General features: G+C 35.9%; 1 long non-coding RNA gene across 1 annotated transcript in view; it reads right to left on the bottom strand.

The window, feature by feature from the left end:
* Positions 1-13,133, bottom strand: part of LOC120229224 — a 62,524-nt gene extending 49,391 nt beyond the window's left edge. Inside the window, exon 1 of the long non-coding RNA XR_005527694.1 lies at positions 13,093-13,133. This is a non-coding gene — a long non-coding RNA (uncharacterized LOC120229224). The remainder of the gene's footprint in view (positions 1-13,092) is intronic.
* Positions 13,134-13,503: the final 370 nt, after the last annotated feature.

The raw sequence follows: 13,503 nt of genomic DNA on the forward strand, positions 1-13,503 counted from the left end.
AGACAGAGAGACAGAGCACAAGACGGGGAGGGGCAAAGAGAGGGAGACAGAATCCAAAGCAGGCTCCAGTCCCTGAGCTGTCAGCAAAGAGCCTGGCCTGGGGCTCGAACTCACAAACCATGAGATCATGACCTGAGCCAAAGTTGGAACGCAACAAACTGAGCCATTCAGGCACCCCAGTAAGGCACTAATTTTATTTTTTTAATATTTTATTTATTTTTGAGAGAGAGAGACAGCGTGAGCTGGGCGGGGGGGGGGGGAGCAGGGGGGGGCCAGAGAGAAAGGGAGATACGAATCCAAAGACAGGCTCCAGGCTCTGAGCTAGCTGTCAGCAAAGAGCCCGACGCGGGACTCAAACCCACAAACCGTGAGGTCATGACCTGAGCTGAAGTCGGACGCTTAACCACTAAGCCACCCAGGTGCCCCTAAGGCACTAATTTTAAAAAGGAAATAAAAGGCATACAGTTCAGAAATGAAGAGATAAAAATGACTCTGCTTATAAATGACATGATTGTTTATGTAGAAAATCCCAAAGAAGCTTTAAAAGAAAAACTCCAATAACCAATAAAAGAGTTGAACAAAGGTTACAGGACACAAATAAACATACAGAAATCAAGTGTATTTCTAGATATTACCAATGAACCTCTCTGCACACTGAAATTTAAAATACAATACCATTTATAATCACCCAAAAATAGGATATACTCAGGTGTAATCTAACAAAACAGATACAAAACTTATATATGAAAAAGTCAAAAATGCTGAGAAATCAAAGAGATATACTATATGTGCATGGACTTGAAGACTCGACATATCAGTACTCCCCAAACTGATACACATGTTTAATATGATTCCTAGAAAATCCTAGCAAGATTTTTTACATAGGCTCAAGATTCTTCTAAAGTTTAAATGAAAAAGAGGGAAACCAGAATAGCTAAAAGAATTTTTAAATATAGTGTGAGAATAAAATAAGTCTATCAGATTTCAAGACAGCTACAAAAATCAAGACTTACAGTATTAGCAGAGGGATAGGCAAATAGATTAATGGAATAGAACAGAGAAACCAGAAACAGACCCATACAAATATACCTAAATATTTTTCAATAGCAATTTAATAGGGGAAAAATAACCTTCTCAACAAATAAAAGGTGGAGTAACTAGACATGCATATGCAAAACAATATCTGATACCGTCAATAAATCAAGTATAGATGGAATAAATCAACCTAACCATCAAAACTATTCTAAAAATTAACTTCAAATATATCACAGACTTAAAACAAAACTATGTAACTTTTAGAAAAAACATAAGAGAAAAATCTTCTACACAGGAAATCTTGAGGGTAGGCAAAGAACTCTTAGATTTTACACCAAATGCAAAATCCACAAGAGGAAGCACTGACAAGTCACACTCCACCAAAATTTAAAGCTTCCTCTGTGAAAGACTGTCAAGAACATAAAAGGAAAAGCTACAGATGGAGAGAAATTTACTCAAACCACACATCTGATATAAAACTAGTATCTAGTATATATAGAGAACTCCAGAACACAATAGTTAAAAACAGAAGTCCAATTAGAAAATAGGTAAAAGGTGTGAAGACCATATGCAGACGGCAAATAAACCATGTGAAGAGTCGGTGTTCAACATCATTAACCATTAGGGAAATACAAATTAAAATTACAATGAGACACTACTATACCTATCAGAATGACTAAAATAGAAAATAATGACAAAATAAAATGCTGGCAAGAATGCCAATAAACTAAATCTCTCCTACACTGCAGGTAGAAATGTAAAATAGTACCACCTTCTCAAGAAATTGGTCTAACAGTTTCTTTAAAAACTACATTTGCAACTACCATATAAGCCAATAAGTGCATGCCTGGGCATTTACTCCAGAGAAATATAACTTTTGTTTACAAAAGCACAAAAACCTGTACATAAATGTTTATGACAGTTCTCTTTTAATAGCAAAAAAACTGGAAACTTGGATAACCTTCAAAATATGAATGGTTAGGGTGCCTGGGTGGCTCAGCTGGTTAAGCGCCCGACTTAAGCTCAGGTCATGATCTCACAGTTCGTGGCTTCGAGCCCCGCATCGGGCTCTGTGCTGACTGCCAACTCGGAGCCTGAAGTCTGTTTCAGATTCTGTGTCTCCCTCTCTCTCTGACCCTCCCCTGCTCACACTGTCTCTCTGTCTCTCTCTCTCTTTCTCTCTCTCTCAAAAATGAATAAAACATTTTAAAAATTTAAAAAAAACAAAATATGAATGGTTAAACAAATGGTGGTACATCCATGCCATAAAATAGAACTCAAAAATAAAAAGGAATGCCCTATTTTTAAAGTGTATGTGTTTGACAGAGAGAGAGAGAGAGGGAGGGAGGGAGGGAGAATCTCAAGCAGGTTCTGCACTGTCAGTACAGAGCCCAATGTGGGGCTCAAACTCACAAGCCATGAGATCATGAGCTGAGCCAAAGTCAGATGCTAAACTGACAAAGCCACTCAGGTGCCTCAAGGAATGATACATGCAACAATATGGACAAATTTCCAGCGAGTTATGCTGAGGGAAAATTCCCAATTCCAAAATGCTGCCATACGTATGGCTCCACTAACATACATTTTTAAATGATAAAATTCTAAAAAACAGAAAACAGATTACTGGTTGCCAGAAAATACAAGACAACAGAGGTGGAGGGAAGTGGGTAGGCTATAAAAGGCAAAATGAGAGATCCTTGTGGTGATGGAAATGTTCCACCTCTTGATTATATTAATGTCACTATCCTGGTTTTGATATTGTACTGCAGCTTTATAAGATGTTCTCAATGGAAGACTTGGATCTCTTCATATTTATTATAACTTCATATGAATCCTTAAGTATCTCAAAAATATAAAGTATAACAAAGAAAAACCAGGACCTCTTTTATTTAAAACAACTGGAAAACTAAACCAAATACGTGAATCAACTGTTTTCAGTACAGTAATATGTTTTTGCACAGAAATGTGTGATCGCTAGGAGAAGGAAGTGAATCATAGAATTTTCCAACACTTTTTGTCTAGAGGCCTTTATAGATCAAAATGGGACAACACAGAGCAAAGCGCTGTAAACATTTGTAAACATTAGTAAACACTGTAAACATTAGTAGAGTGGAAGAGCTGGATTCTGTGTGACAAAACAGAGGGGAATTATGACAATTAAGAATTACAGGATTCCTCATAGTGACTTCCTTGAGTCTTTGCCTGAAAACCAAGCTGCAACTGCACAAAGTGAGACTATACAAGTCCAGGAAAAGAGCAACTAATGGGCATCTGTAAACTAAATAATTCCTGGAGCAAACATAAGATTGGTACACATTCAAGTTCTAACCCATCAGAGCAGAAAGAACTCAATGAACACATGGTCTTGCAATAAAGACCCAGTAAAACTGCATGTTAAGAGTAAAGTCAAATAATCCTAGAATAAAGGCTACTCTAGACATACTCTAACAAACCTTATGGATCAAGCTGAATTACAAGTGAATTAATTGCCTGCAAAAATGAATTAAACTTTTGGGGTGCCAAGCTGGTTCAGTTGGTAGAACATGCAACTCTTGGTCTCAGGGCCCATGAGTTCAAGCCTACTTAAAAAAAGAAAAGAAACTTTCTTTAAAAGAATATGACAAAATTTGAATCAATAAATTCAACAACGTAACTTCAAAATTGTGGAAAACAAAACAAAAAATTACTAGATATGGGAAAATATAAACCATAATCAGAAGAAAAAGCAATCACTAAAAATAGAGCAAAAATGATACACAATGGGAACTAGCAGAAAAGAAGTTAAAAATAGTTTATTAAAGTTTACTCAAGAATTTAAAAGAAAACATGAACATAATGAAAGCACAATAAATATATAATACGGAACAAAATGGAAATAACAGAGCTGAAAAACACATCTAAGTGAAAACTTCATTCAAGGTATTTAATGGCAGATTAAATACTGTGGAAGAAAGAGTAGCACACTTGAAGACCTAGCATTAAAACTATCCAAATAAAGGAACATAGTAAAGGGAAAGCTTGAAAAACGAAGCAACGGTAAAAAAAAAAAAAAAACAAAAACTGTACATTTTTATTTAAATTCCAATTAATTGGGGTGTCTGAGTGGCTAAATTGGTTGAACATATGACACAGGCTCAGGTCATGATCTCACATTTTTCTAAGTTCAAGCCCCACATCAGGTTAGCTATTGTCAGCACAGAGCCTGCTTCTGATCTTCTGTTCCTGTTTCTCTGTCACTCCCTCCTCACACTCTCAAAAATAAATAAAATATTTTTTAAAAAATTTTTTAATTTAGGGGCGCCTGGGTGGCTTAGTCGGTTGAGCATCCGACTTTCGCTTAGGTCATGATCTCGCGGTTTGTGGGTTCGAGCCCCGCGTCGGGCTCTGTGCTGACTGCCAGCTCAGAGCCTGGAGCCTGTTTCAGTCTGTGACTCCCTCTCTCCCTGACCCTCCCCTGCTCATGCTGTCTCTCTCTCTCTCTCCTAGAAATAAATAAAACATTTAAAAAAAATTTTTTTTTAATTTAAATCCCAATTAGCTAACATACAGTGTAACATAAGTTTCAGATGTAGAATTTAATGATTCATCACTTACATACAACAGCTAGTGCTCCTGCTAGGAATTTACCCGAGTGATACAGGAGTGCTGATGCATTGGGGCACATGGACCCCAATGTTCATAGCAGCACTCCCAACAAGAGCCAAAACATGGAAAGAGCCTAAGTGTCCATCAATGGATGAATGGATCAAGAAGATGTGGTTAATCTATACAATGGAATACTACATGGCAGTGAGAAAGAATGAAATCTGGCCATGTGTAGCAACATGGATGGAACTTGAGGGTGTTATGCTGAGCAAAATAAGTCAAGCAGAGAAGGACAGATACCATATGTTTTCACGTATAGGTGGATTAGGAGGAACTTAACGGAGGACCATGGGGGAAGAGAAGGGGAAACATAGTTGGGGAGAGAGAGGGAGGCAAACCATGAGAGACTCTTGAATGCTGAGAACAAACTGAGGGCTGATGGGGGTGGGGGAGAGGGGAAGGGGAGTGATGGGCATGGAGGAGGGCACTTGTTGGGATGAGCACTGGATGTTATATGGAAACCAACTTCACAATAAACTATTAAAAAAAAAAAACAGCAAGTGCTCATCCCAACAAGTGCCCTCCTTAATATCCATCACCTATTTAACCCACTACCCTGCCCACCTCCCCTCCAGCAACCTTTAGTTTGTTCTCTATAGTTGAGTCTGTTTTCTGGCTTGCCTCTCCTATTTTTCCCCCATCTATGTTCATCTGTTTTGTTTCTTAAATTCCACATATGAGTGAAATCATATGGTAATTGTCTTTCTCTGACTTATTTCACTTAGCATAATTGCTCCATTCACATCATTGCAAAGGGCAAATTTTCTTCTTTTTTTATTTTTTTTAATGATCTTTATTTATTTTTGAGAGAGAGAGGGAGGGAGGGAGGGAGCAGGAGAGGAGCAGAGACAGAGGGAGACAAAGAATCTGAAACAGGTTTCAGGCTCTGAGCTGTCAGCAGAGCCCACCATGAGGCTCAAACTCATAAACTGTGAGATCATGACCTCAGTCAAAGTCGCATGCTCAACCAACTGAGCTACCCAGGTGCCTCCAAAAATACCTTTTAAAAATAAAGGTGAATAAGCCCAAAGTAAATTAAATGACAGGATAATACAAAGCAGAGATCTTTGAAATAATGGACCAAAAATGCTTAAAGTCAAATGTTGTTAATTTTTTCAAAAGATCAACAAAACAACAAAAATCTATGTAGATTTGATCAAGATAAAGAAAGGGCACAAATTTCTAAAATCTGGAATGAAGGAGGGATTACCACTAAATATCTTATAGGCATTAAAAAATAATAAATATCTTGAGCGGCACCTGGGTGACTCAGTCAGTTATGCATCGGACCTCAGCTTAGATCATGATATCACGGCTCATGAGTTCAAGTCCCAGATTGGGCTCTGTGCAGACAGCTCAGAGCCTGGAGCCTGCTTCAGATTCTATGTCTCAGACCTCTCTCTCGCTCTGCCCCTCCCCAGCTTGCACTCTGTCTCTAAAAAATAAATATTAAAAAATTTTAATAATAGCTATAACTATAACAAAAAAACCAAAAACACAGATGAAAGCAAATTTCCTACAAAATACAACTAACCCAACTGACAGAAAATGAATTAGACAAAGATACTAAAGACAAAACATTAGCTCTACCAAAACAAAAATAAATTTCAATGACAAATTAGGCTTCCTCAAAATTAAGATCTACTCCTCAGAACACAACATTAAGAAAAGAAAAAGGCCAGGTGCACCTGGGTGGCTCAGTCAGTTAAGTCTTTATTTCAGCTCTGGTCATAATCTCATGGTTCCTGAGTTCCAGCTCTCTTTCTCTCTCTGCCCCACCCCAGCTCACTCGCTCGTTCTCTCTCTCAAAATAAACTTTAAAAAAAAAAGAAAAGAAAAAAGGCAAGCCACAAACTAAAAGAAATATTTATAAAGACTTGTATTTAGAATAAAGAATTCATACAATTCCATAAAAAAGACCCAGTAAAATATACGTGAAAGACATGAACAGATAACTACAGAAAAATGAGGTTAACAGGCCAAAAAACATTTGAGAAAGTTTTCAACCTCTTGAGTCATCAGAGAAATAATTAAAATCAGAACAAGATACTGCTGGCCCATCCATTAGAATGGTTAAAATTTAAAAGACTAAAAATGAAAAGTGTTGCTGAAAACATGGACCAATTGAAACTCTCATACTTACATTTTTTGGGGTTTTTTTCTTAGTTTATTGTTAAGTTGGTTTCCATATAACACCCAGTGCTCATCCTCACAAGTGCCCTCCTCCATGCCCATCACCCCCTTCCCCTCTTCCCCACTTCCCCTCAGCCCTCAGTTTGTTCTCAGCATTCAAGAGTCTCTCATGGTTTGCCTCCCTCCCTCTCCCCAACTATTTTTCCCCTTCTCCCTCATGGTCTTCCGTTAGCTTCCTCCTAATCCACCTATACGTGCAACCATACACCTATATGTGCAACCATATGGTATCTGTCCTTCTCTGCCTGACTTTTTTCGCTCAGCATAACACCATAACGCTAGTTCCATCCATGCTGCTACAAATGGCCACATTTCATTCTTTCTCATTGCCATGTAGTATTCCATTGTATAAATATACTTATATTTAAACTTATATTTGTGGAGAGTTTTCACCATTAACTGGTAAGAATTGTTCACTGTGCCTAAACTATTTGACACAAACAATATGGTTTTATGCCGAATATCTGCTTTCCTTCTGGGAGTGTGGAATTTTGTTACATACTAAGTAAAAGCTGCCTATATCACCAATGACAATAAAAACTCTGGGCACTGGGTCTCAAACAAGCTTCCCTGGTTGGCAGCATTTCACATGTGTTGTTACAGTGTTGTTGGGGGAATTAGGTTTGTCTGTGTGACTCCACTGAGAAAGGACTCTTGGGACCTTGTAGCTGATTTCCCAGTCCTTACTGCGTGCATCTTTTCCCCTTTGCTCATTTCTTCTATGAAGAATACAAATAGTAATTTGTAGCTTCGAGTGCAACTATATAATGAATCCTGTGGGTCTTCATAGCAAATCTTTAAACTTAAGGATGGACTTCCAAACACAAGCAAGCCTGGCACAAAATATCACCTAGCCTTCATTCTTTTCAACTTCTACCACTTTCTCCCCAACTACAACAATACAAACACACTAATAATAAGGCCCATTGATGGAATACACTTAACATGTGGCTGTTAGATAAATTCCAGGTCACAAACACAAAATTCCAATGCTGAGTAACAATGATAAAAGCCATTTAAAAAAGGCTTTCGGTTAGAAATCTTACTGATGACAACTATAGTCTTACCTCATTAAAAAAAATCAGGTAAGCTCTCAGTATTGTGTCATATTTGACCAAGTCTGTATCAAAATTAACCACCACAGGTAGAAAATAAATTGAGAAACTGAAATAACTCTCAGAGTGAATGCGAAATCACATCTTTAGGGTTTGATGTTAAAAACCATTTAATGTTTTTTTAAAACAACTTTATTGAGGTATAGCTGATATACCACACACTGCTGATATACCATAAACTGCATGTATGTGTAGAATTTGATGCCTTGGCATATAGTATATATACCAGTGAAACCATGGACACAAAGAAGTTTGCATCATCCCCAAAAGTTTTCTCATATCTTTTTGTAATCCGTCCCTCTTTTCAACACTACTGGTAGGCAACCACTGAAATGGTTTAAGCCATTATAAATTATCAACATTTTCCAGAATTCTACATAAATCAAATTCAAAATGTTCATCAGACTTCTCTACTCCCCAAGCCAACAACCTTATACTCCCTAGAATCTACATCTACTTCCTTCCTTCCACCCATTACCTACTCAGTAGACTCTGGCTCTCTCCCAGTATCATCCTATTAAAGGGAATTAATCACCAGTGGCCTTCTAATTGCAAAACACAATAGCCCGTATGCAGTACATTCTACTAGACTATCCCACAGTACTTGAAATCATTATTATGCTGTTCTAAAAAACAAAACAAAAACACATTTCCTCCTCCTCAGTCAATTATAACCTCCATTTCTTGGTCTTTTTTAACAGCTCCTCTTCTGTCTTCTAAGGTGTTCTCAAGTCTAAAGTCTCATTTGCAGTTCTAGGCTATCATAGCAATGGTTGTTATAGCAACAGAAGCAAACATTTATTGTGCTGTTTTTATGTGGTAAGCACTTTGTTAGGAGCTTCATATAAACTCATAGATTCCTCATAACAGTTCTATGAAGTAATAATGTTACCCCATTTCAAATACACACAAAATTAGACAGAATAACATAACTGAACCTCCATGAACCCATCTCTCAGCTTTAATAATTACCAACATTTTGCCAATCTTGATTTATTAATCCCCACATACATATTTTTACCTAATGCAGTACATTAGAGCGAAGTGTAGAATTCATGCATAAGTACTTCAATATAGATCTTTAACAGGTGCTTACTGTTCTCCAGTAAACTCTATTTTATAATTATGCTGTGTGGCAATAGTAGATACACTCCTCTATTAAATGGCAGATTCCCTGTTGCCAGAAAGACAAAATCCAAATTCTATAGCATTCCTTATATTCTCTGGCATATAAGAGTCCTCAAATATAGATCCAAGCTACCTTTCCTGCTTTGCCATCCATCATTTTTCTGTACTATGCCCTAGCCAGTTTGGAGTATCTAACATTCCTTGAACATGGCTTGCAGTTTCATGCCTCTATACTTTTGCTTTTATGATGTAAAACATTCTATTAGGCCCTGTAGCTATCTGGCAGAATTCTAGGTATCCAGTTGACAGTTACTACCATAAAAGCTAATCCTGAAATTACAAAATGGGAAGTATAAACTTTCTAGAATCTTTTCCTCTTGAGCATATGTTTTATAAAAAATACTAAATTATCAAATATCTTTTGTCCTTTTCTTAATTTTATCTTACTCTCTTATTCTTCGATTCTTTATGCATGCTTGTAAGAAAGCTAATATTTTGGCAAGCCTAACGATTATGTAACATGACATTTCACCAAAAGATAATATTATGTCTCAAAAACTTTTGATTTCTAAAATTATAAAGCCAAAATAAGTTTTACCCTGAGTGTATGCTACAAAAATAAAGTCTTCAAAAAATGCAAAAGACAAAAACCTATCATTCTTAAAATCACTGAGCCTAAAATTAGTAGCCTACTTTTCCTACATAGTATCCTCTTAAACTGTACAACTTTAATACGCAGTCACAAAGATATGTAACTAAAGCATATTTTATAGTCATCCCAGCTTTTATTTCCTTTTTCAATGTTTACTTATTTATTTTTGAGAGAGAGTGTATGCATGCACATGCAAGCATGCACAAGCAGGGCAGGGACAGAGAGGAAAGAGAGAATCCCAAGGAGGCTCTGCACTGTCAGCACAGAGTCTGACATGGGGCCCAATCTCATGAACCATAAGATTATGACCTTGCTGAAATTAAGAGTCAGACACCTAATCGACTGAGCCACACAGGTGTTCCTCATCCCAGTTTTTCTTTAAGAATGTAGTATTTTACTACAAAGTATTCATAAAGAACAAAACAATTAAGCTTTGAGAGTTTTTTAAACTTTTATAGAAAGATATGTTTTACCACTTATTAACATTTCTGAATGCTATATTTGCTATCTAGTTCAGATATTATTCGGGGGGGCTGTTATGAGTTTTATTATTAGCATAAGTCAAATGCAACTAAAGACATACTAATAAGTCACCTTTTAATTTTCTTTAAATATGAATAGCTATAAAAAATTTATGACAAATAAAAGATACATAGGAATGCATTTTTTTATCACTTTAAGTGTGTGGAATCATTGAATGATTATATTTTACAAATACTAAAAAATTTTCACCATGGTTCCACAAAATATCACTGTCACATGAAATGCAATTGTTATCTCCATCTTTATTTCCATTTGTTAAATTTTTGAAGTTTAAGAATACAAATACAAGCTATTCAAAGGCATACAGTTATTTTATTAATAAATGCTACAATAACTTAACACTCTAGAACGAAGTTGGTATTACCTAAACACACAATCTCAGAAGTCATTAGTTGAAAATAAATTAAAAGAGTCTGATCAGACAAAATGAGCTCTAATGCTTAAGATTAGTTTAATTTGGTTTCTTCATTTTGATTAGCTCATGAAATCATTGCTAAGATTAATCACAAAGCAGCTTCGACCACAGTCTCTAAACACCTTTGTTGCAGGAAAAAGAATTTAGAAAACAGGTATGAGATTCTGAGCACCTTTCCTAAAGCTAAAATAGAATTCTGATTATCTGCTAGAGAAGTCTTATGGAGAAGCCTTGAGGCTATATGGAAAGTCTAGCTATTTTAGTGATCTGGCTGAAAAGAGCCTTCCAGCCTTGCCAGGATGCCAGACATGTGAGTAAGCCCCCCTGGACACTCCAACCAGCTGATCCTCCAGATGATTATAGCCACAAGTGACATCACATATACCAGAATAACTAAGTGTCCAGATGGCCCCAGTTAAGATACAAAATAATGAGATAAAATGGTGATTAATTTAATCCACTACATTTTGATGCACTTTGTTATACAATAGTAGATAATATTTTAAGGATATCATAGTTCATGTCTCACTCAACAAGGTTTTAAAGCCATTCATTGTTCATCAATTGTTGTCTTAATTACAAACATACAATAATTTCAATGACTATCATCTCCACAATGATCCTCAAACACTAGTATTGGAAACAAGGTGATGGGGTGGCCAAGATCACAAATGTTACCTAAAATAAATACAAAGTATGTAATATCACAGATTACAACTTTCCAATCATATATAAGATTTCTCATTTATTCAAATTCTAAATTTTTTATTATTTTAAATCAAGACAAAGTACATAAAATTCAAACAGAAATTATTTTCACAAAAGCATTCCCAATGAGTAGTGGTAGAGAAGGGACTCTGGCAATGTCTGCATTTTTCATTGCCACAACTTCTAGGGGGAAAATATTACTGACATTTAGTGAGTAGACGTCATATATGCTACCAAATATCTTATAATGCACAAGACCACCCCCCCACAATGAAAAATTACTGGCCCAAAATGTGAACAGTGCCAAGGATAAGATGCCCTGGCTGTGAGGAATTAAAACTTGAAGATACTGTCTTCTTATAATCATTAAAAACTATAAAAACTAACAAATATCATATGTTTGCACGTATAGGAGGATTAGGAGGAACTTGACGGAGGAACAAGGGGGAGAAGAAGGGCAGAAATGGTGGGGGAAAGGGAGAGAGGCAAACCATGAGAGACTCTTGAATGCTGACAAAAACTGAGGACTGATGGATGTGGGGGGAGGGGGGGATGGGCATGGAGGAGGACACTTGTGGGGATGAGCACTGAGTGTTATGTGGAAACTAATTTGACAATAAACTATTTGTAAAAAAAAAAAAAAAAAACAACTAATAAAAACGAACAAAATGAATGATCTTACTGGAAAAATGATGGTCAGAACTCTGAACAATTTTCTTTCTTAATAAAAATAGTATACAATAATTTTTATTATTTATCTGTACATGAAAACAAAATACATTAAATATTAAGCTAGAGAAAAATATAAAAGCTTCTAATATTAATGATATGAAAGAGTAAGCAAAAATGTTTTTGCAAACGTGCTCCTGAAGAACAATGTTCCTAAATGTATTATAAATGCCAACTAAAATATATTTTGTTTGATCAAATTAATATTAATTGGTAACAGAATAAATACATAAATTCTAGTTCATAAAAAGTCTTGTTTAAATTTACATTTTACAAGAATATCATCATCAACAAAGACATCTAGTTGAACATTATTTGAAAGTTTTTTCCATTTTGTATTTTACAAATAAATTTATCTAAATAATCCCATGGATCCAAGGACTACGACTATGAATAAGTCCATTTACTTTTTGTCAAATGCTTGAAGGTAAAAAATATTAAATGTCCTAAATAGGCTTTTGCAAAATAAGCTTTGCAGCTATGATCATACATGCATTTTCTGTCCCTTAAAAAAAAAAAAAAAAAGCACTATAAGGCACCTGGGTGGCTCAGTTGGTTAAACATCCAACTCTTGACTTCCGCTCAGGTCATGATCTCATGGTTCATGGGTTCAAGCTCCACATTTGAGCTCTGCAGACAGTACAGAGCCTGCTTGGCTGCTTGGGATTCTCTGTCTCCCTCTCTGCCTCTCCCCAGCCTGTATGCATGCTCTTTCACTCTCTCAAATATAAATAAACATTAAAAAGAAAGAAAGAAACATTTTAATGCTGCTGACACACGGCAGCGTCCTATATAGTTTTATAAAGGAAAGGATGAGTGCAGCTACTGTAAAAGATTAAAATATTGACAGGTAAGAATTGTTTTTACATCCAACAAACATACTAGGGAGGCTCCTACATTAGAAAAAGTAACAATAAACTTATCATTACCTTTACATTTGGCTTCTTTGTTGAAACGCCTCTGTACCAACCTAAAACAAAGCATACGAAGGATATTAAAATCACATTGTTGTCATTTCCTACAAGACACATAACATGAGTATTTTTAGGAAAAATTAATGCAAAACTTTCCCATATAGGCACAAGAAGATGCCTTTATTAGGAGTAATTTACTCTAAAAGGAAAAGTCTTACAATAAGAACATTTCCAATTTTCTTCAAAAGGCACAACTTTCAACTAAATAAAACACAAAAAATTTAAAAAGACCTCAAAGGACCTGAGGTCCTAAATATTTCTTGGTTTTCTAGATGTTGATGTTGACATCTCTGCTTCATTTATTCCCTCTCAGCATTCATACACAGCAATAATAATAAAGGTTTCCATTACACAATAAAAATAATT

The sequence above is a fragment of the Hyaena hyaena genome, unplaced genomic scaffold, assembly GCF_003009895.1.
Source record: "Hyaena hyaena isolate Hyena2069 unplaced genomic scaffold, ASM300989v1 scaffold_30, whole genome shotgun sequence".
In the NCBI taxonomy this organism is placed as follows: Eukaryota; Metazoa; Chordata; class Mammalia; order Carnivora; family Hyaenidae; genus Hyaena; species Hyaena hyaena.